Genomic DNA, 23,031 nt, shown 5'->3' with positions numbered 1-23,031 from the left:
CTGGGATATATGGGGGGTTATATTATGATGGGGAAAGATGAAGTTTTTATTTGGTCTAAAAATACTTGTGAAACTCATTTCCTTCCTTTCTTCCATTCTTCTTTTCAGACTTTCCTTCTTTCACATGCTTCAAAAACTCTTTAACACAGCCTATAAGTTATGCCAGGAATTTGGTGTACATTGTAGCATAAAACAGAAACTATGATTGGGGCACTTATCATGTGGTACCAAGAGGAAATGGAGCTAGACAACAAATAAGAATGTAAACAAAATAATCACTGAATGTGATAAATGATGGAATAGAATAAGCGTGGGAAGCTGTGTAGCCCCTTTTAGCAAGGAAAGACTCTCAAGGAGGTGATGCTTGAGGACAGGATTTTAAGAGGAGGGAACTCAAAGTTGAAAAGCCAGGAGCTGGGGAAGGGCTTGGCATGCTCAAGGAACTCCAAGAAGTTCTTGCTGCTGAATCAGGAGAGCTGAAGGAGAGTGAGTCAGTCCCAAGCTGAACATTGGCTGCTTCCAGCATTTATGTCAGTTAGAAGGTGAGGTTGACCAGATAGCTAGCTGATACCTGGCAAACAACTCCAAGCCTGGAAACTGGGAATCAGGTTTGTGCCAGAGATGAAGATTTGGAAGGCAGACTTCCCTGGTAGCTCAGATGGTAAAGAGTCTGCCCAGAATGCAGGAGACCTGGGTTTGATCCCTGGGTCAGGAAGATTCCCCAGAAAAGGAAATAGCAATCCACTCCAACATTCTTGCCTGGGAAATCCCATGGACAGAGGAACCTGATGGGCTAGAGTCCATGGGGTCACAGAGTCGGAATGACTTAGCGATTAAACAACAAATGCAAATGTGGCACTGAAATCAATGAGGAAACAGAGAGACTTGCCCTGGTAGAGAGCATGGAGCAGAGAGAGAAATGAACCAAGCAAGCACAGAACTTTGGGAGAAAATGAGCAAGCCCCAGAGGGGACCTAGAAGCAGTCTGAGAAGAAAGAAGGAGGAAACAGAGGCAGGATGTAGGAAGTGACTGTGTCACAAAGGACAAGGCGGTCCACATCTCAGGAGCAGCTCAGAGGTCAAGTGAGAGAGAGCAGGGGAGATGAAGCAATAGTTAGTAATGCACTGGAATGACTGGATGAAAGTGAGATTGCAGGGGGCTGGCGCAAGCGTGGGAGGTTAGGAAATGGACTTAGAAAGCAGGCACTGTTGTTTTAAAACAATCACAGAGAAAGGAAAGATGGACTGGGTAATTGTTTAAGGAGAAAGGATTATGGAGAGTTTCTTTGTTTTTAAGAATTTGTTTCTTTCCTTTGAATGGGCTCATGACTCAAATCTGGGCCTTAGTGCTGGGGCAGTAGGTTTTCTTGACTTTCCAGAACGTCAGGCTGCAGGGGCTGAGGCAGGCACCTCCCCTCTGGCCCCTAAACCCTTGCTTTTGGCTCCTGTGAAGAACAAAGAAATCAGCAGAGCAAGCAAGTCTGGTGCTTTGATCCAGCTCGTTCTCCAAGCTTTAAATCACATATGCTCTAAGCTGGCTGGTAGTTTCCATAACACCCCGTCTGACTTCTAGTTCTCATGCCAGCTCCTTCATCTGAAAGTCTTACTCATAGTAGGTGCACAATAAATAGTTGTAGTTTGGTTGGATGGCTGTGACATACAGAGAACCTTGCAGCTCCCATAGAGAAGCAAGCGCGGTCTTATCACGTGATGTGAAGTGTGCGCTAACCGTTCACGTCATACGTGTGGGTACGTGGTGTCCCCACCAGAGAGACTCCATCTAGGACTGATAACATCACTGACGATTCTTTTCAAGCTTGAGGAATTTCCTTTGCCAATGTCTCAACCTGCTAATTGCATTTAGGCACAGATAATGCTTTAAAAAGTCGAATAGTATCAAGTAGCAGCTACCAGAAAATAGAAATACAGCACAGCCAGCGTGGGCCTGCCTCCTCTGAGATTCAAGATGTCAAATTGTGTTACTTTGGTTATTGCTTTACAGTATTTCAAATCGTGTTACATTATATCATGCCACTCTGGAATATGAAGTGAGCCCCAAACTGTCGGATAATGGGCAAACACAAGGGTTGCCTGACAGTATGAATTATCTTTGAGTGGTTTGGCATAAAGTAATCACACCACTCTTTAGGGAGAGGGGAAAAAAAAAAATAGAGCTAGACACTCCGGACAGAGCAGCAGTGTAATCAGATTCACTGACCCACTCCAGCAGCTGCCTGCAGGCTGGTGGGCCCCAGAGCACTTGCCGCGCTCCACAAGCCATGCCAGGCACACCTGAAGCTGAAGACAGAGAAGCTGCACCAATCAAGGTCTCTCCTGATTAATAGAGCTGTAGCTCACCCAGCAAGGGAAATTCGTGACAGGTGGAAATGACCATTTAATTCATCCCGCAAGGCTGCACTCTCTCAACAGGCTCGTAGCAGCCTGATTCAGGGACCCTGTCATGCCGTCACAGAAAATGGCATCACTTTCTGGGGATGGTATGATTCACAGCCTGGAGGATGCAGCTTTATTTTGCAAACAGGCGTTTCACAAACCCTCTGTGTGCGTGCATGCGATGCTTTCTTCTACGGGCAAAGACATTCTATTTTTTAAAAGTGCTTTTTATAATCTGGATTTGCATCTCTATTAAACCTGACAATGATCCATCGTTGGTGGTAGAGACTGGGAGTAAAATGTCCGGTGGAGAAGTCGGGCAACCCGTCCCTGGCATCTGCTCCTCGCTCATGGGTAGACTGAGGGGTCCCGGTTGTGGGGTCAGGTCGAACCAGGAGGGGCATTTGGAAAGAAGATGGAGGCCAACTAGCAGCATGAAGAGCCACGGTTTTCATGAAGAGCAGCCGAGGTTGGGCGGGGATAACATTCCAGACATCAGAGGGAGGCTGCAGCCAGTGCAGAGTCAGCAAGGTCACTCTGAGAGTGACCAGCATCAGGCCTAAGTGAGGGTCAGGGAGGGAGGTTCAGGATGAAGGTGGGGATGGTAGATACGTGAAAAGCTGAGACAGAGCTCTTACTCGCCCCACATTTTTTCTGACAACGTCCTGACTTGCATTCTGTGATCTAGCAGGTGGGTCTTTTCTCTGTCCTGTCTTTCCCCACAAGCTGCCATTTGCCTCTTTAAGAGACATCAGTGACCCCATTCTTCAGCTACTCCAATTGAAGCCTTTCTTCAAAGCGTGACTTGGGAAGACTTGCTTGACTTCGCAGCCGGCCCTGATTTCTCCATCTTGTGGGCTCTTCTAGTAAATAGCTCTTGACTTCATACAGCATTTCTGGGAAGCTGAGTCCACTCCCGAGTGTCCTGGGAGACCCTTCTGAGGATCTGGAGCCATTTAAGCCTCTTTTAAGGAATCAAGATTCTGAAACCAGGACCATCCAATGACACAGGCAGACTCGAGTCAAACAAGCATCCCATTTTGGAGGGATGATGAGAGCGTGCAAGAGGATCATGGGGGACCCACCCAGAGGCTGGCAGAACTGTGTGTTTCAGACTCCATCTGGGGCCAGAGGGTAGCAGAAGGAATGCATGAAGAATCAGAGAGACCACCTCCCTGCAGTGAGCTGTTTTTCCTTGCTCCCTATGTGAACTGTGTGACTTCTCTTCCCTCTTTCCACCACCCTTGCCCTGGCTCTTAAACGCTCTCGCTCGCTGGAGTTCCAAGTCCCTGAAGCTCCTTCAGGCCTTTGAACAAGGGAGGATCTCCGGGGAGCTGCCTCTGAGCACCTTCCCAGGGGTGATGGCACTTTAGCAACACATCTTTGGGTCCCCGAGAGACCTGCCTCAGGGGACTTCCTGCTCTTTAAGAGGAGGCCTGTTCAAGTCGCCTGAGAAGTAACTCCCCTGGGGGTCGTGCAGCCACGCAGAAAGGGCCTGGCACTGTGGGTTCTTCACCTGCCCCCAGCTCTCCTTCGTAATGCGGTTGCTGCTGCTGGTCTTGAATTAGCTCTGTCAAAACCCGTTCACCCTAGAGGTTTGTGGTTTAGAAGGTGTATTAGGTCTCTTCAGAGAACCAGAACCAAGAGGATATCTATCTACTTATCTATTTTTAATCTATCAATCTATCAGTCATCTGTCTCTATCATATATCTTTACCTATTAGTCCATCAGTCTGTTGATCATCTTTATTTATCTGTCATCTATCAATCATTTATCTGTATCTATCTCTATCTCATCTCTCTATTTATCCATATTATCTATCTGTTATAATATTTAAATCAGTAGACTTTCAGCAAAGCCCTCCATAAAGTGAGTGAGCCTCATCCACTCAGTTTGTCTTAACAGAAAAGAGTGAGGTTCCCCAAAGTAGAATGGATTCTGCTTCAAGATTGCAACACAGAAACCACAGCTGCATTTTCAGACCTGCTGCCCTCTGGAATACACAGTCAAGACTGTGACATCAACTCTTACCAAGTTTCCAGGCTGCTGGCCTGCCCTGCAGACTTTGTACTTTCCAGCCCCTACAATTACGTGAGCTCATTCTTTAAGATAGATAGGCTTTGGCATTACGGTTTTCTTAGGATATACACCCAGTGTGAAGTGAATCGGAAAGAGAAAAACAAAGATTGTGTATTAATGCATATGTGTGGAATCTAGAAAAATGACGCAGATGAACCTATTCAGGGCAGGAGTAGAGACGCAGATACAGAGAACAGACATGTGGACACAGAGGGGATGGGGAAGATGGGACGAACTGGAAGAGTAGCACTGACGTATACACTATTGTGTGTAAAACAGACGGCTAGTGGGAAGCTGCTGTACAGCACAGGGAGCTCAGCTCGGTGCTCTGTGAGGACCTAGAGGAGTGGGATGGGACTAGGGGGGAGAGAGGCTCAAGAGGGAGGGGATATATGTGTACATATAGCTGATTCACCTGGTAGTGTAGCAGAAACTAACACAAAGCAATTTTATTAATAAAGCAATTACTGCTTTTTATTTGCTAAGTCATGTCTGACTTTTGCAACCCCATGACTGTAGCCTGCCAGGCCCCTTTGTCCATGGGATTTCCCAGGCAAGAATACTGGAGTGGGTTGCCATTTTCCTCTCCAGGGGATCTTCCTGACTGAGGGATTGAACTTGCATCTCCTGCATTGGCAGGCAGAATTTTTATCAATGAACCACCTGGGAAGCCCAAAGCAATTATACTCCAGTTAAAAAAAGAAAAGGAAATGACCTCTTAAAGAAAGAGGAAGTAAAAAGACTTCCTAGTATCCTATCTTTGTCTCAGGGCCTTTTATGTATATTGACACCTCAAAAATGGATGGTGATTCTTGTATCTTCACCCCAAAATTTATCTGTGTTGAAGTTAGGATTTCTAGAATTCTTGTGATGGTGTTCAAATAAAGATAGAAGAAAGGAGGGAAGGACAGAGTGGGGAGGGGAGCAGATGGACAGGTAGCACTAGGCAATTAGGGAGCTGAACTTAACTTGAAAGCCTTAGGAAAACTATATCAAACAGGACTCCTTGTTAGCATTCTTGCCTCAAGTTCTATCACGTTGACTTTCGCAGACTTTGAAGCCACAAAGAGACATAGTCTACTTTTCTTAACAGAAGTTTTGCATGTCAGTTAAGGACTGCAAGTGATCTTAGCTTTTTTATTGACTGCTCAGAAAACTGTGTGCTTCTCTTTCTGGGCTGCCGTGTATAACCTGGGCCTGCCCTGCATGAGTTAAAGAATTATGAATTCTCAGTCATTTCTCTGATATCTCACCTCTGGATAATGTCATAACTGAAGATGTGGCTGAGCAGGGCTTACATGCATATACTTGTGGCAGTCCAAGTAGGTCAGAATCTAGAAGTACATCCACCGGTTGGGTGGTAACCAATCAATGAACTAATCCAATGACTGTGTGTGGAATACCTGCTCTGTACTGGCTTGAGAGCTGCAAGAGCTGGGAAGAATTCCAGGTCAACAATCACAACAAGGTGAGGGTATGATGGCAGTCAGCTGGAGGCAGGCCAGGGACAGGTCTGTATCTGTGCCAGGACTGCCCTAGTCAGGAAGACAGGCAGAGCTTGTCCAGAGGCTGGGGATGGACAGAAATCAAGGCAGAGAATAAGCAGAAGAGAAATCTGCGAGAAGGTAGTAGGCTCTTGGGCACTGTTATGGGTCAAACTGTGTCCCCCTCAAATTTCTATGTTGAAATCCCAGCCGCCTGTACTTATTTAGGAACAGGGTTGTTGCAAATGTTGTAAGATGGGTTCGTGTTACCGTAAGCTGAGCCCCTCAATTGAGTAAGACTGGTGTTCTTACAAAAAGTGAAAATTTGGCCACATGAAGATGAAGGCAGAGATCTTGAAGACAAGGGAGCCAAAGATTGCCAGCAAACCCTTTGAAGTTAGTGTAGGGGCATGAAACAGATTCTCATAGTCTTTGGAAGGAACCAACCCCCGTCACACCTTGATCTTGAACTTTCAGCCTCCAGAACTGTGTGTCAATAAGTTTCTGCTGTTTCAGCCACCCAGGTTGTGGAACTTTGTTATGGTAACCCTAGCAAACCTGTATTGGTTTGCAGCCCAGCCAATTTCTGCCCCTGAAACGAGGCAGTCTGGAGAGACAGTTAGAGGCTGGCTCTCCTAAATGCCATCAAAATTGTCTTTACAAGAAGGAGGCAGAGGGAGATTCAACAGAGAGGAGAAGATGAAGTCAGAGATCGGGGTGATGGGACCACAAGCCATGGGATGCTGGCAGCCACAGGAGCCATAAGAGACAAGGAATGGATTCTCCTCCAGAGCATCTTCAGGCAGCCAGTCACCTTGACTTTGGCTCTGTGCTACTGATTGAATTGGGGCTTCCAGCCTCCAGAACTGTGCCTAAAGAATAAATTTCTGTTGTTTTGAGTCACCCAGTTTGTGATAATTTAAGCAGCCTCAAGGAATGGAAATGGTATTCATGCTTGCTTCTGCTTTCCTTCCCTGGAACACAGCCAGACTTGCCTGGGGCAGGGCCTATCATATACGACCCATTAGTCTTCAGATTCAGAGAAGAAGCCAAGTTGTAATCCTACCTTTGGAAGCACGGACATATGATTTGAGGGTGTATATCCTTTCTACATAAACTTCTCTCTGGTTCTGCTAAGAGGCTTGTTGTTCAGTCACTCAGTCAGGGCCAACTCTTTGTGGCCTTGTGGACTGCAGCACACCAGGCTTCCTTGTCTTTCACTATCTCCCGGAGTTTGCTCAAACTCACGTCCATTGAGTTGGTGATGCCATCCATCCATCTCATCCTCTGTTGCCCCCGTCTCCTCCTGCCCTCAATCTTTCAAAGCATCAGGGTCTTTTCCAGGGAGTTGGCTCTTCACATCAGGTACAAAACCAGGCCCCCTGTGTAGGGAGCCCAGAGCCTTAGCAATATGATCTGAGGATGTGTATCCTTTCTACGTAAACTTCCTTTTGGTTTTGGTAGAGGCTGGTAAGAGGTTTTATTTTATTTTTTTAATATTTATTTTTGTTTATTGTATTTATTTAGCTGCACCGGGTCTTAGTTGTGGCATGTGGGATCTAGTTCCCCAACCAGGGATCAAACCCAGGCCCTCTGCATAGGGAGCACAGAGTCTTAGCCACTTTTGACCACCAAGGAAGTCCTCTTTCTCTGGTTTTAAATTTGCTTATTCACTAACAAGTAAAATGATGGCAGAAGTTATGGGATTATTTCCCATCTACTGTCTCTCAACACACAGTGGGTCTGGTTCTTACCACAACATCCTATCAACAGGGAAGCCAGGCAGCGCGAGTGGGAAATACATTGATGCCAGTTAGTAGACAACCATTTGGCCTAATAAACAGCGAAACTGTTGTTTAAGCACTTTTAGAGAATTACACTAAAGAGAATGTTGTGACTCAACAGAACTGAATCTTTTTTTTTTTTTTTTGTAATTAAGGAAGAGAGTGTTCCCATTTTGAGGCCCATGCTGACAATCCCTGTGTGTGAGTGATGGAAAAGATTAAAGAATACAAAGTAGTTCGCCCAGGGCTCAAGATAAAAATGCAGTTGGAAGGGTTCACTTAGTAGTTCATTAACTACATCCAGTCCACAATGTACCCGACTTAATGTTCAGTTTTGTTCTTAAGCAAATAGTATTATATTAAGGCTCCAATATAGTAATAAATGCTCCTTTTGCAATTGCCCTGTTTTTAAATGTCTGGCTATTGAAACCACTACAGAACCAGAAACTCTATTTTGGGAAGGAAGAAGACCCCAAACTTGATATAAATATTGACCTGGTTAATCAGAGGAGTTTGGAGTAAGGCACTGACATCAGTGCTTGCCTTGTCCAGACAAGGAAACTGGGTCTAATTCACCTTTTCTTTCCTTGGGGCCCATGGCCAGACACTCAGAAAGTTCTCAACAAACATTTGGCTCTGCTTGTGGGTTCATTTCAGTTCAGTAAACACAGAGGAGACCTAAGATCCTGATGTTGTCACAGTAGAAAGTGGTTCAGGGTTGGGTGATACCATCTATCTCTGGTCACTAGTGGTTTTGCATAAATTAGATTTGCAAATGAATGAGAATCTGCTTTGTGAGTTAGATCATTGTTTATTTACGACTCAGTGAAAGAAACCCTGGCCTTTCCACTCTTGTTAAACTTCTTAGCAGTATCCGATGTTCTGGATCCAGTATACCTGTCCTGTCTGGATTACTTGAGAGCTGAAGCTTGCCTCGAGACAAGGGCAGTGGAGGGAGAGGGGTAGGGAAGAATGCTTCTTATGAGGACTCTAGTCTCTTCACTTCTCTGAACCCAGAATTTTTGTCGCCAAGCCCATTTTTTCCCATTGGTTGAATGTGACCCAGAAGGACACTGTCCATTCCTGTCTGGCTCCGTTGAGTGACATTATAGACTCTGATAGCCAGAGTTTATCCAGAACCTCTCCAGTTTGTCTCTTTTGGCTTTTCCCTCACTCTTGGCTCTGCTGGATCCTTAAGCTATTCCTTCTCCCTTCTCCCAGCTTGTTTTGGCTTCACCTTTTCTCCCAAGCCACGTTGTCTCATGATTCACTACGGAGTAAGCTACATTCCTGGCTCTGACCGAGAAGCCTCTAGCATGGAATAACTTGCCATATCTGTTCTCTGCCCGGCTCCCCACAGTGACCACCTGAATTCAGGAGGCTTCTCCTCCACTCACCGTGTTCCCTCAAGGGAGGGGATTGGATGTCCTATTTGTGGGGAAAGGGAGGCATAGGTCAGTAGGTTAAACATTCCACTTAGTTTTTCTTTGAGTTTCTGTTGACTTCCGCTTTGTTTTTCCATGGTCTGCTGCCCATCTCCTCCCATCTGGGTCCACTGATGCTCCTACACAAAACTGAGCCCACTCCTCATACGCCCAGGTTCTTGAGCCTGTTGTTATTGTTCAGTCACTAAGCCGAGTCCAACTCTTTGCAACCCCATGGGCTGCAGCACATCAGGCTTCTCTCTTTTTCACTATCTCCTGGTGTTTGTTCAAACTCATGTCCACTGAGTCAGTGATGCCATCCTACCATCTTATCCTCTGTCACCCCCTTCTCCTGCCCTCAATCTTGTCCAGCATCAGGATCTTTTCCAGTGAGTCTGCTCTTCGCATCAGGTGGCCAAAGTATTGGAGCTTCAGCTTCAGCATCAGTCCTTCCAATGAATATTCAGGGTTGATTTCCTTTAGGATTGACTGGTTTGATCTTGACTGGTTGTCCAAGGGATTCTCAAGAGTCTTTTCCAATACCACAGTCTGAAAGCATCAATTCTTCAGTGCTCAGCCTTCTTTATGGTCCACGTCTCACATCTGTACATGACTACTGGAAAAACCATAGCTGTGACTATAGAGACCTTTTTTTTTTGGCAAAGTGATGTCTCTGCTTTTTAATATGCTGTCTAGGTTTGTCACGGCTATTCTTCCAAGGAGCAAGTGTCTTTTAATCTCATGGCTGCATTACTCTCTGTAGTCTTGAGCCTAATCTGATTGAGAACAGAAGCACTCAGATGCTTCATCTCTCCATCCAAGGACTTGCCTTTGACTTATTCTTTGGGCAGCTCTGATCCTTAGATGGATGTCCAGGGGCTGCCTTCCGGACTCAGAGTCACACCACCTCCCATTCGCTGATGGAGTCCCTGTGCTTGATTCCCCTGTGCCCTCTCCTAGAAATTGAGCTTCCACTGGCTTCTCAGCCTCAGTCCTTTGCGAAACCCCTGCCCTTCAGTGAGAATGGGGACATTCCTTGGTCTTGACCAGACCCTACCCTAGATGAAAACTGGTGATTCTTGGATTTCTCTATCCATGTTCTGTTTTTGTGACCTAAGTCATTCTTGATTTTTTTTTTATTGTATTTTTTTGCTGTGATGAGTCTTTGTTGCTGCACATGGGCTTTCTCTAGTTGTGGCGAGTGGGGACTACTCTTTGTTGCAGTGCACAGGCTTCTCATTACAGTAGTTTCTCTTGTTGGAGGAGCATAGACTCTAGGCTCATGGGCTTCAGTAGTTGCAACATACAGGTTCAGTAGTTGTGGTGCATGGGCTTAGTTGCCCTGTGGCATGTGGAATCTTCCTGAACCAGGGATCAAACCCGTGTCCCCTACATTGGCAGATGGATCCTTAATGTCTATACTATCAGAGAAGTCCCCTGAATCCATTCTTATTCATCTGCTGGGAACCTCCAATTACATCAGAGTCCCATGGTGTCAACAGTTTCCCTGAATTTTGGTGAAAAAATGCCAAGCCCTTTGAGTATTGGGCTATGATGAGTTTGCTGACCATTCATTATGGACCTGGCTAATTCCCTTGCCCCTGTGCCTGGTGGATAGATAATGCTAACCCCATTCTTCTCACTGTTCCATCTTACTCTGAAAAACCATAATGCTTTACCAACAAATCCCGAAGATAGGACTTTTTGTTTGTTTGTTTCAAGAGCATGGGATTTTAAGTAGCCCAGACAGCTGAAACATAAGCAAGAGCACACGTTGAAACACAGAGGAAACAATTCCATGCCAGATGGGTGATGATACTGAAACTCATTCAGAAATATATTTAATGCCTCAGATGCTCTTGAGTGTTATTTTAAACACTTATACTTGACTGAAATGACTTTGTGCCCTTGTATTGCTGTATTCTCTGGCTGTTGTCTATAGCTACATGAGTCCTGACTTATAAAGCAATACAACAATGTCTAAAACAAATTTCCCGCATTGACTATTACCAATTTGTCTTACGCTTTATGATTTTCACAGCTTTTCCTTAGACCTCAGTATATCGCATTAGAATGCATCTAGTGCTTTGAAGCTGTCACTGGGAGTTTCTGTATTTGTTTCAATGTTCAGTCACTGCACAAACATTTCAGAAATTTTAATTTGCATTCCAAGACATGCAAACCAAGGACGTCATTGCATCAGAGTAGAATAGTACTGCTTACATGTTAGCAAGCATCAGAATCTTGTTACAAACTGGAAAGTTTCTTAAAATACAGATCACCCTCCGCCCCTCCAGTTTCTGATTCAGTCAGTCTGGTGTGAGTCCTGGTAATTTGCACCTCTGACAAGTTCCCGGGTGATGTGAAGGCTGCTGGTCCAGGGACCACGTTTTGAGAACTCCTGCACCGGAGCATCAGTTCTTGATCTGGGTGGAGAAGAAGAATACCTGTGAAATTCTTAGAATATATAGAAGGGATAAGGAAACACGAAAATGGTCATAGCAGATTTATCTCCTATTAGAAACAAAACTAAATGTCCAACAGCAAGAGAAGAGATTAAATAAAATGTATTATACAGTGGATCACCAAATGAAGGCGAAAAATGAATGAACTACAGCTGTACCTATCAACATGATTAAATCTTACAAATATAAGATTGAAGAAAGGAGGTTGTGCATGGATGAGTATAGTATATCATTTGTTTAAGGCTCAAGAATCTACTAAATAAGGGTTTGTATCATTTCAATATGTATCTAGTAAAAGTATAAAGACACCTTGGGGAAACAGACTTCAGGTGATGAACATTGGTAACTCTGGGCAAGGGTGGAGAAGTGGGGTGACTCTGCCACTGCAGAGTGGTTCTGGGGGGCTTCAAATGTATGTATAAGGCTTTGTTTCTTAAACTGAGTGATGGGTTCATAAGTATATGTTATAGCATCCTTCAAACCTTTTTCACAATGTGAAAGATGATAAATGTATCATAACATATTCCCAAATTTCCACCTGGGGTGCTTATTTTTACAAAGCTCCACCTGGGATTCTTGTACATGGATTACTTGTGTGACCCTCCTGAAATACACCCTGTATTTTGACCCAATGTGATAGTGCTCCGATTATCCGCTTTACTCACCAGACGTGGTAATGGATATCTTTGAAAATAGATTTGATTTTTGGGAAAAGGCCTAATATGAAAGCTTTGACACAATGAAGAAAATCAAAAGATGGTATTGTGGCTTTTAAATAGAAACGTAGTTGAGATGCAAACATAGACTCTTAATGGGACCACGCCAAGGGACAATATAGGCATATATAGCCTAGGAAATTGGCTACCAAACTATTTGCATTTTTTTTAATTAAAAATTTTTTGTAGTTGATTTACAATGTATTAATTTCTGCTGTATAGCAAAGTGATTCAGTTACACATATGTATATACTTTTTTCTTAATCTTTTCCATTACGGTTTATCACAGGATGTTGAATATAGTTCCCTATGATATACAATGGAAACTTGTTGTTTATCCATCCTATATATATTAGTGTGCATCTACTAATCCCAAACTCCCAGTCTTTCCCAAATGTTTGCATTTGTTTTTAATCAGTCCTTGAATGCGTATGAAATGGTCAAACTATAGACTGGGAGAAAGAATACAGTTTCCTAGCTTCTTTGTCTCTAAGAAGTTAATAAAAAAAAACTCTGTAAAACTTTAAACTTAGGCTGCCAAATACACAGAGCATTTCTAGAGTGACTTCCTGCTGATACTGGTTTGGAGCATTTTCCGAATTCTGCTGAGAGGAAAAGGATGTGTTCCCAGCTTCAGGTCCTCCCCAAGGAGGGGTCCTAACATTAGAAAAAACCTGAAATACATACTGTGGGCTTTGTGTGTGGGTGGTGAGGTGAGGACATGGACATCAGAGGCTGAACAGGTCCAGACTCAAACATTATGCAATGGACAAGCTAGAGAGAATTGTCTGTCATTACCCAGAAGGCAGACTCAGTGCCTCTCAGGCTATAGCTGTGGTGTAAAAAATTAGAAAACAGAACATTACTGGTGAATGCTGGATTTCTCTTTGGTAGAGAGAATGGGAAGTTTATTCCTGTTTATTTTTTCTGGTGATTCTCTGGTCCCTGTTTTATCACCACTATGTAGCTTGAGTGTGCACGCCTACAAGCATGCTCCGTCACTAAGTTATATCTGACTCTTTAGTGACCCCATGGACAGTAGCCCGCCAGGCTCCTCTGTCCAGGGAATTTTCCATGCAAGAATACTGGAGTAGGTTTCCATTTCCTCCTCCAGGGGATCTTCCCGTCCCAGGGATTGAATCCACATCTCCTGTGTCTCCTGCATTGGCAGGTGGATCCTTTACCACTGAGCCACTTGCAAAGTGTTGTGTGTATGGCAGGTAGATAACTCTTTTCAGTGAGGTGGGGAAGGGGATGGTTCCATGAGTAACTTTGTAAAAAGTGATTGGAGATGACTGTTTTTCTTTCCAAGTTCCTGTGCTTTGCACTTGATATAGTACTGAGTGACACCAAAGCAGGGGGTGAGTACATGCACGTGTGGAGGAGCGGAGCAAATGATTGATGGGCAAAAGAAATGGCAGTGGAAAGATGACTCACCACCCACCCAAGCCTGCTCTTCCAGGGATGAGTTTTACTAGGAAGTGGCCCCCCAGCCCCCAAAGGCTTCATGACTGGTTCCTGCCATGTTTTGTTGCTGTTCATTCTCTGAGTCGTGTCTGACTCTTTGCGACCCCATGGAGTACAGCACACCAGGCTTCCCTGTCCTTTACCAACTTCTGGAGCTTGCTCAAACTCATGTCCACTGAGTCAGTGATGCCATCCAACTATCTCATCCTCTGTTGCCCCCTTCTCCTTCTGCCCTCAATTTTTCCCAGCATCAGGGTCCTTTCTAATGAGTCGGCTCTTTGCATCAGGTAGCCAAAGAATTGGAGCTTCAGCATCAGTCCTTCCAATGAATATTAAGGGTTGATTTCCTTTAGGGTTGACAGGATTGATCTCCTTGCAGTCTAAGGGACTCTCAAGTGTCTTCTCCAGCACCACAGTGTTCCTGCCATGAACTGTGTCTAAAGTACCTTTTACCTGCTAAAGAGGTTAAAAGTAGTTGTACCTTTCCCCCACCCACTGGCTGGATTGAGGGGATTCTGAGGCTGGAGAGGTTGGGCAACCACAGATAGAAGAAGCCTGGTCCTTGAATCACTCTGTGGAAGGTTGCTGGCCAGTCAGGAACTCCTGCATTGGACTGATGCTTGGATAAGAAATACATTTCTTTGTGTTAAGCCACTGATAATTTGAGTTATTTGTTACAGCCCCTAGTATTGCTATAAGTAGACACTCATGTCAGAGAAGGCAATGGCACCCCACTCCAGTACTCTTGCCTGGAAAATCCCATGGACGGAGGAGCCTGGTAGGCTACAGTCCATGGGGTCTCTAAGAGTCGGACGCGACCGAGCGACTTCACTTTTACTTTTCCCTTTCATGCACTGGAGAAGGAAATGGCAACCCACTCCAGTATTCTTGCCTGGAGAATCCTAGGGACGGCGGAGCCTGGTGGGCTGCCGTCTATGGGGTCGCAAAGAGTCGGACACGACTGAAGCGACTTAGCAACAGTAGCAGCAGACAGTCATGTAGAATTTCAATAAGATTGTTTCATGGCTACCATAGGAAGGGCAGATTCAACTGAGTTATATGTGTTAGTGTAAGTCGCTCAGTTGTGTCAGACTCTTTGCGACCCCATGACCCACCAGGCTCCTCTGTCCATGGGATTCTCCAGGCAAGAATACTGGAGTGGGTTGCCATTCCCTTCTTCCGGGTATCTTCCTGACCCAGGGATTGAGCCCATGTCTCTGACATCTTCTGCATTGGCAGGTGGGTTCTTTACCATCTGAGCCACCAGGGAAACCCATATTTGGTACCAAAATGAAAGACAGGAAGAGAATATTCTACAAGGTGTCTACATAGGGCACTCTGGAGTCCTTATTCTTGGCTCTGGGTTGATTGCTTTCAGCTTTGCTGGAAGGCTGTGGGTTGTCACTTACCCCTTTTATTGTCCTGCCATGCAGGTTTTTACCCAGCACTTGAGTGAACCAGAAGAGCTTTGTGTCTTGCATTAGGGAGCTCTCTCTCTATTTTTTTTTTCTGGAAGAAATGAGAAAATGCATTCCATTTGCCACTGGTCATGCTGTGATGACAGATAATTAGAAACTTGAATCAATCTTGTTTTGTCAGCATGACTTTCATATCAAAACGGGACTGTGTTTAAAAAAAGCCACAAATAAATACAAAATTTACGACTGTGAAGCATCAATAATGAAGTGTAATGATGTTAAGGAACGATATCTCACAACCCTGTCACCAAACCTCTTGTGTGTGTCAAATGCTTGTCTTCCACACCTCTCTGTGCTTACATTTGCACATCATTTTCATTTATTTATTTGCCCTTCCTGTCTCACAGATCACTGCCCCAAATTTCATGGACATGGATGGACGGGGACTCTGCAATGCAACTTACTCCCTCTCAGGCCTTATCATCTGTCTCGGTATTTAACATATTCAGAACAGGCTTTTTATTTATTTATCTATTTATTTATTTATTGAAGTAAAGTTGACCTACAATGTCGTATTCATTTCTGTTGTACAGCAAAAGTGACTTGGTTTTTATACATTCTTTTCGATTATGGTTTATCCTAGAACACTGACCATATTTCCGTGTGCTATACAGTGGGATCTTGTTTCCATCCATTCTATACGTAATAGTTTGCATCTACTAACACTAACCCCAAACTCTCAGTCCATCCCTCACTTCCCCTCCCTGCACCCCCTTGGCAACCAACAGGCTTTTAAGTTAGACAAGCCCACTCAAATTCCGATTTTCCCATTTTCCAGCTTTGTGATGTCATCTCTCTAGGTGCTATCTGTTTTCACTACCTGTAAATTATGAACACATTTACCAACCTCCTAAAGTTGTAATAACAAAAGGAGGTACACACACCGAGTACCTAGGCATTCTGTCTGTTACAGAATGTTGAGTCTGTGCTCTTGAAAATGTGAAATCTTTTCTGCTTTGTTTTCTAACACAGCATTTTTCGATTCCACAGGAAATAGATTCTCTAGCTTGATGGCTAGAATTTATCAAGAGGTTGGTTGACAGCCTCTCCTTTCCCCATTGCAAGGGGTTTGCTGGGGGCACATAAACAAACCATTACACCCAAGGTGCTAATGGAGGTGTTATCTGGGTGCTCCAGGGCAGTTTGCCTGCGCATCCCCTCCATTGGCTAGCTTGAAGAGTTGTGTGTATTGATCTTATCCGTTTCAAAGAGGAGAAAGCAATCTTTCCTTTGGAGTGTATTAGAGACCGAGGCCTGAGAAGACTTGCAGTCTAGGAAGATGCTGTGCACATGGATGCCTGCTGATTGTGACTTGAGGCTGATTCTTCTGCCAGAAATCCTGGAGAGATTCTGGCAGAGAGGCTGAAGCTGGGAGTTGTGAATATATGTCATTCCTGGTGTGATGAGCCGAGGGGCTTAGTTAAGGGTACCGCTCAAGGCCAAGTAGTACTTGAGTTTCATGCACTGCTTTAATTTTGTTTGGTTCCACTTCTGGTGGCATGTGAAGGCTTGCATATGGATGCTGGCTGCTGCATGCTCCCTCTTGTTCTGTTCTGTCTTTATTCTTGGTTCTACTGCTGGCTGCTTTGTCTCCACAGATTCAAACTGTGTCCATTTTTCAGACCCTATCAGTGTCTTCCTCCTTTCTAAAAGTGTTTCTTGGTCAAATTTGCCAAGTGCTACCTTTTTAACTTTATCCCACTTATCACTATGCAGTTTGTATTACAGCCAGTGCATAATGTAAGGTTATTTCCTCATTGTTTGATTTATATTTTTCTTGGTTTTCCAACTGGATATTAAGCTGATCGATGTAAGCCTTCATCCATGTAACCATCTGACCAGCTGATATTGACCAAGGACCCTCCATGTGTAGACACTATGCTAAATTGCTTTCACACAAGTGATTTTATTTTATTCTTCCCCAAACAACTTGAGGGGGTTATCACCCAGTTTCACAGATTTTTCTTTGAGCCTTAGATTTCTTAATAACTTGTCCTCAAATCTAGAACCCAAATCACACAGCATGTGAGCACAAGCTCTGAATTTTACAGGCTGGCCCCAAGTCTGTGTGTGTGTTAATTGCACAGTTGTGTCCCACTGTTTGCAACCCCATGGACTGTATGGCCCGCCAGGCTCCTCTGTCCATGGAATTCTCCAGGCAAGAATACTGGAGTGGGTAGCCATTCCCTTATCCAGGAGATCTTCCCAACCCAGGGAATTGAACCCAGGTCTCACCCACTCCAGTGTTCTTGCCAGGAGAATCCCAGGGATGGAGGAGCCTGGTGGGCTGCCATCAATGGGGTTACACAGAGTCGGACACGACCGAAGCGACTTAGCAGCTCCCACATTGAGGGCAGATTCCTTACCATCTGAACCACCAGGGAAGCCCCAAGTCTGTCTTCATACCAGAGTGAATGCTCTTAAGGTTGACCATGCTTGTCGCTTATTTTGTATCCATCAGAGTAACCGGTTATATGCTTCACAGGTAATTAAAACTTAATAAATTTTGATCAAGCCTTTAAAAAGGACACTGTAGGGATGCTTTTTAAGAATGCTTCTTCACTTTTTAACTTAATTTCTTCCTGTACTTCAGAGAAGCTGAATGGAATTTAAGATAATTTATTTAAAATTATGCTTTAGAGTTTTGTTGATAATTCTACAACAGCTATTGGGATAAAAGTGATTTGGGGGGACTTCCCTGGTGGTCCAGTGGTGAAGAGTCTGCACTTCTACTGCAGGGGGCATGGGTTCTATCCCTGGTGGGGGAACTAAGATCCTACATGCCACGAGGCCAAAAATAAATAAATGAATAAATGATTTAGAGTTCTTTGAGCTGTTTGTGGTTTGCTTGTATGACTTGGTTTAGGGTTTGGCTCAATCTGGTAAGAAGGAGGAGACAGTGGGGGTGGGGGTGAGGTGGGTGAAGAGTCAGAGACCCAGCGCCTTGATCTAGGCTGTGCTACTGCATTCAGAAGACTAATGTTATCATGACATCAATATTTATAGGCTCAGTGACCAGAAAGCCTGCTTTGTGGATGGACTAAACTGCAGGAGCTCCTGAGACATTTTCAGTTGAACTGTTCTTTATCTCCACAGGCTTGGTTTTTAATTAAGCCAAGGGGCCTGTTACCTGGCTGCTTTGATGTGTGGAGTGACCCAGATTATAGCCCCTCTTGGGAGACTGTGGAGTCTCCATGGTGGCCTCTTGATCATTGGCTGCAACACAGCTCTGCAGAAGTCTAGAATGATGGCTAGGGGCTCAGCATCGGAATCCTTAAAAGTTTTTCCTACCATAGCCTCCCCTAACCCCACCCTATGAGATGCCTGAAAGAAATATATCCAGAATGGAGGGCCAGGCAAACGCACACTCTTTTCATACCAAGAAGTTTTGCTCCAAACCGCAGTGCATTCTCCTGTAAGAAATCTCTAAGACCAGATGGTTTCACTGGATATACTACCAAAAATGTAAAGAAATAAAAATCCATCCTGTATAATGTTTTCTAAAAGCAGAGAGGGAGGAACATTTGCCAACTCATTTTATAAGGCCAGGAGTACCTTGATACAAAATCAGACAAAGCAGATATTAAAAAATGAAAACAGGAATATAAATGTAAAAATGAAAGGGAATAGAATACAGAAATAAACCTACACAAATTTGGCCAATTGATTTTGGATAACTGTTTGAAAGAATTCAGTGAGAAGAGAGGATTTTTTTTTTTTTTCAAAAAATGAACTTGGGACAATTGGACATCTGTAAACAAAGTTAAGCAAATGAATCTTGACTTAAACTTTACACCTTATACAAAAGTTAACTCAGAGGGGAGAGATAATCTATTTAAAGTAAATTGTAAAACTGTATAATGTTTAGAAGAAAACATGGAGAATATCCATGTTACCTGGGTTGGATAAGAGTTATTAGTCCTGACATCAAAACATGATTCAAAAAAGAAAAATACTGGTAAATGTGGTTTCATTAAAATTAGAACTTTTACTCTGTGAAGAATACAGTTGGAAAAGACAAGCTACAGATTGGCAGAAGATATTTGCAAATCACATATCTGACAAATGATTTGTATCCAGGATATATAAAGAACTTTCAACACTCAGGGGTAAAAAAAACAAAACAAAAACCCAAACCCAATTAGAAAATGGGATCAAAGACTTGATCAGAAATATCACCAAAGGGGATATATGGAAGTCAATAAGCATTGAAGAGATGTCTAAGATCATTAGCTATTAGGGAAATGCAAATTAAAACCATGATGATATATCACTATACACCTGTTAGAATGACTAAGGAAAAAAATAAAGCAAATTACTGATGATACCAGTACCTCAGACGGGAAATAACTGGAACTTTAATGCACTGCTGGTAAGAATGCAAAATGACATAGGCATTCTGGAAAACACTTTGGCGGTTCCTTATGAATTATGCTCATCACATGACTTAACAATCCCACCATCAGGTTATCATAGAGAAATTAAAATTTATGCTCATACAAAAATCTATACATGCAAATCTATTCATAATTGTCCCAAACTGGAAACAACATAAATATCCTTCCATGAGTAAATGAAGAGAAAAATGATTCATTTTGTGCCATGGCCTCACAATGAATACCACTATGCAATGAAAAGGAATGAACTATAGATACACTCAACAGATTGGATGGATCTCAGATGCATTATGCTGAGTGAAATCATTCTCAAAAGTGTACATACTATCTGATTCCATTTAGATGATCACAGTAATTAATTCTATGCATCAGCTTGACTGGGCCACAGGGTGTCCAGATATTTGGTCAAACATTGGTGGTGGTGTAGTTGCTAAGTCGTGTCTGACTCTTGGATTCCCATGGACTGTAACCTGCCAGGCTCCTCTGTCCTTGGGATTCTCTAGGCAAGAATACTGGAGTGGGTTGCCATTTCCTTCTCCACAGGATCTTCCTGACCCAGAAATTGAACGCAGATCTCCTACATTGCAGACAGATTCTTTTCTGACTGAGCTATGAGGGAAGCCCAAACATTACCCTGGGTGTTTCTGTGAGGTTGTTTTTGAATGAGATTAACGTGGTGGCTCAGTGGTAAAGAATCTGCCTGCCAAGGCAGGATATGCCAGAGATATGGATTTGATCCCTGGGTCAAGAAGATCCCCTGGAGAAGGAAATGGGAACCCACTCCAGTATTTTTGCCTATGAAAGCCCATGGACAGAGGAGCCTGGCAGGCTACAGTCCTAGGGGTCGCATAAGAGTCCGACACAACTTAGCGATTAAACAGCAACAACACATTTAAATTGGTGGACTCAGTAAAGCAGATTATCCTCCCTGCTGTGGGTGGGCCTCATCCAATCAGCTGAAGGCCTGAATAGAACAGAAGGGCTGACCCTCCTCTAAGCAGAAGAGAGTTCCTCCTACCTGATTGCTTTTGGACTAGGATGTGGGCCTTTCCTGCTTTGACCTTGAACTGAAATAGCAGCTTGTCCTGGGTCTTGAGCCTGCTGGTCTTTGGATGAGATGAACACCAGCAGCTCTCTTGGGACACCAGCTGGCTGACAGTCCCTGCAGACTTAGGGACTTGCTGTTTTCCATAATCACGTGAACCAATTCCTTATAATACATCTCTTTCTCTATATACATACTTGATCTCTGAGTCAGGAAGTTTCCCTGGAAAAAGGAATGGCTACCCACTCCAGTATTCTTGTTTGAAGAATTCCATGGACAGGGGAGCCTGGCGGGCTACAGTCCATGGTGTCACAAGAGTCGGACACGACTGAGTGACTAACACTTTCACTTCCACTACTCTCACATGTATGAATAAACACACATACATGTACACATGGCTGTAAAGGGATAGCATGAGGGGTTTTGTGGGTGATGGAGCTGTTTGTGAATCTATATGTGTGTGAAAAATAGAACTGTACATGCCCAAGGGAGACAATTAAACATTTTTTTTATTTACGTATTTTCTGGCTGTGCTGGGTCTTCGTTGCTGCGTGGGTTTTTCTCTGGTTGCAGTGAGCAGGTCTCTCTCCAGTGGTAGTGCCTGGGCTTCTCACTGCAGTGGCTTCTCCTGCTGCAGAGCACAGGCTGTGGAGTGCACGGGCTTCGGTAGTTGTGGCGTGAAGCCTCGGTAGTCGCGGTCCCCGTGCTCTAGAGCAGCAGACTCGGTAGTTGTGGTGCAAGGGCTTAGTTTGGTCCGTGTCATGTGGGATCTTCCCGGGTCAGAGAACAAACCCATGTCTCCTGCATCGGCAGGCAGATTCTCTTCCACTGAGCCACGAGAGAAGCCCGAAGCCAGTTTTAGTCAGTGTTAATTTAAAAAAAAAATGAAGATGCTTCAGGAGCCCAGAGGAGAGAGAGAACAAGAGATGGATGGATTAAAGGCCAGAAATGGTAGAAAATTAGGCAAGACTGGGAAGGAGATTTGAACTGGGCTTCAAGGAATGGCTAGGACTCCAATAACAGGAGAAATGGGAGGCAAGTGATGTTTGGAGGGGACAGAATATGCCAGCCGAAGGAACCAGAATGAACCAAAGGGAGAAGCAGTTACCTAGGGACTGTGATCTGAGAGGGGCAGACAGGGAGGAAAGAATTAAGCCAGTGAGGGGGGTCAGTCAGTGCCTAGTTATAATGGGTCCTGAATAGCTGAGTGAGACATTTGTACTCAGTTTTTTGCGGGGGAGTTTTTGCAGTTGCTAAGTAAATTTGAACAGTGATTCCCTCCCAGAATTGGGGGTATCAAATTCCAGGGGATTTTTGAAGTTTCCTGAAAGCCTTCTAGGGGGGAAAAAAATACCGAAAGGTTTCTTAGATATTCATTTGCAAAATTCTTTCTTAAGTTTACCAATGAGACCCTCCATAAAACATTGGATCCACCAGGGAAATAACTCTGGGATTGATCTAAATCCTTTAGTCTCAAAGTATTTATGTCAACATCTGTCTCGGGCAGGGTCCCAGCAGGAAACAGATGGCACACTCCAAAGAAGAAGCTGGGAAGAGTGGAGTGACAAGGCCATTTACAAAGATGTGGGCTGGGTTAAGGGGACTGATGGGAGGTGGTCAGGTACTCCTGGGCTGGTGATGGCAGGAAGAAGGCTCAGGGGGAAGGGTGGTCCCAGAAGTCTGCGTGAGCTGGTGCAACAGGAGTGTGGTCCTGGGTGAAGAAGTGGGCGACAGAGGATGAGATGGTTGGATGACATCACCGGCCCAATGGACATGAGTCTGAGCAAGCTCTGGGAGATGGTGAAGGACAGGGAAGTCTGGTGTGCTGCACTTCATAGGGTCACAAAGAATTGGGCATGACTGAGCGACTGAACAACAACCTGGGCGGAGGAACCAGCACTGACAGCCATCGCCCAGCATGAGGGAGCTAGGGAGGTACACACAATGACCTCTCCCCCCTCCTGCCCTGCAGGCTCCTGGTTTACTTCGAGGGAGCCAGAGAACCCCATTGTTGGAGTCCACGGCAGCCAGTCTTCTGGGAAAGGCGGTGGGGTGGGGAGAAATGTGGACAGTGGATCTAGGGGAGGAATGGTCAATTACCATTGTTCAGTTGCCAGGTCGTGTCTGACTCTTTGCGACCCCACAGACTGCAAAACTCTATTTACCGTCACACTGTCATTACCTGCTTGGGCCCCGGTCCTAGGTGTGGCAGGACCTCAGTTTACAAGGGCTGCAGGGAGAAGGAGGAAGTTGGTATGTAGACCGGGGTGACTGAGTTAGACGAGATGAAGCTGGCC

At 44.5% G+C, this 23,031-nt stretch overlaps 1 long non-coding RNA gene across 9 annotated transcripts in view; it reads left to right on the top strand.

Moving 5' to 3' along the window:
• Positions 1 to 23,031, top strand: part of LOC145532588 (uncharacterized) — a 623,961-nt gene that overhangs the window by 290,938 nt on the left and 309,992 nt on the right. The window contains exon 4 of one of the 9 annotated variants that reach the window (XR_014073405.1): positions 15,640 to 15,724. The exons of the other annotated variants lie outside the window; for them this stretch is intronic. This is a non-coding gene — a long non-coding RNA (uncharacterized LOC145532588). Of the gene's footprint in view, positions 1 to 15,639; positions 15,725 to 23,031 lie in introns of those variants that run through there. 9 annotated transcript variants of the gene reach the window in all.

Source organism: Giraffa tippelskirchi, chromosome 13 (assembly GCF_054371585.1).
Source record: "Giraffa tippelskirchi isolate mGirTip1 chromosome 13, T2T-mGirTip1v1.2.pri, whole genome shotgun sequence".
Classification (NCBI taxonomy): Eukaryota; Metazoa; Chordata; class Mammalia; order Artiodactyla; family Giraffidae; genus Giraffa; species Giraffa tippelskirchi.
Note: the sequence above shows the minus strand (reverse complement) of the source record. Positions and strands in the feature narration are given on the sequence as shown.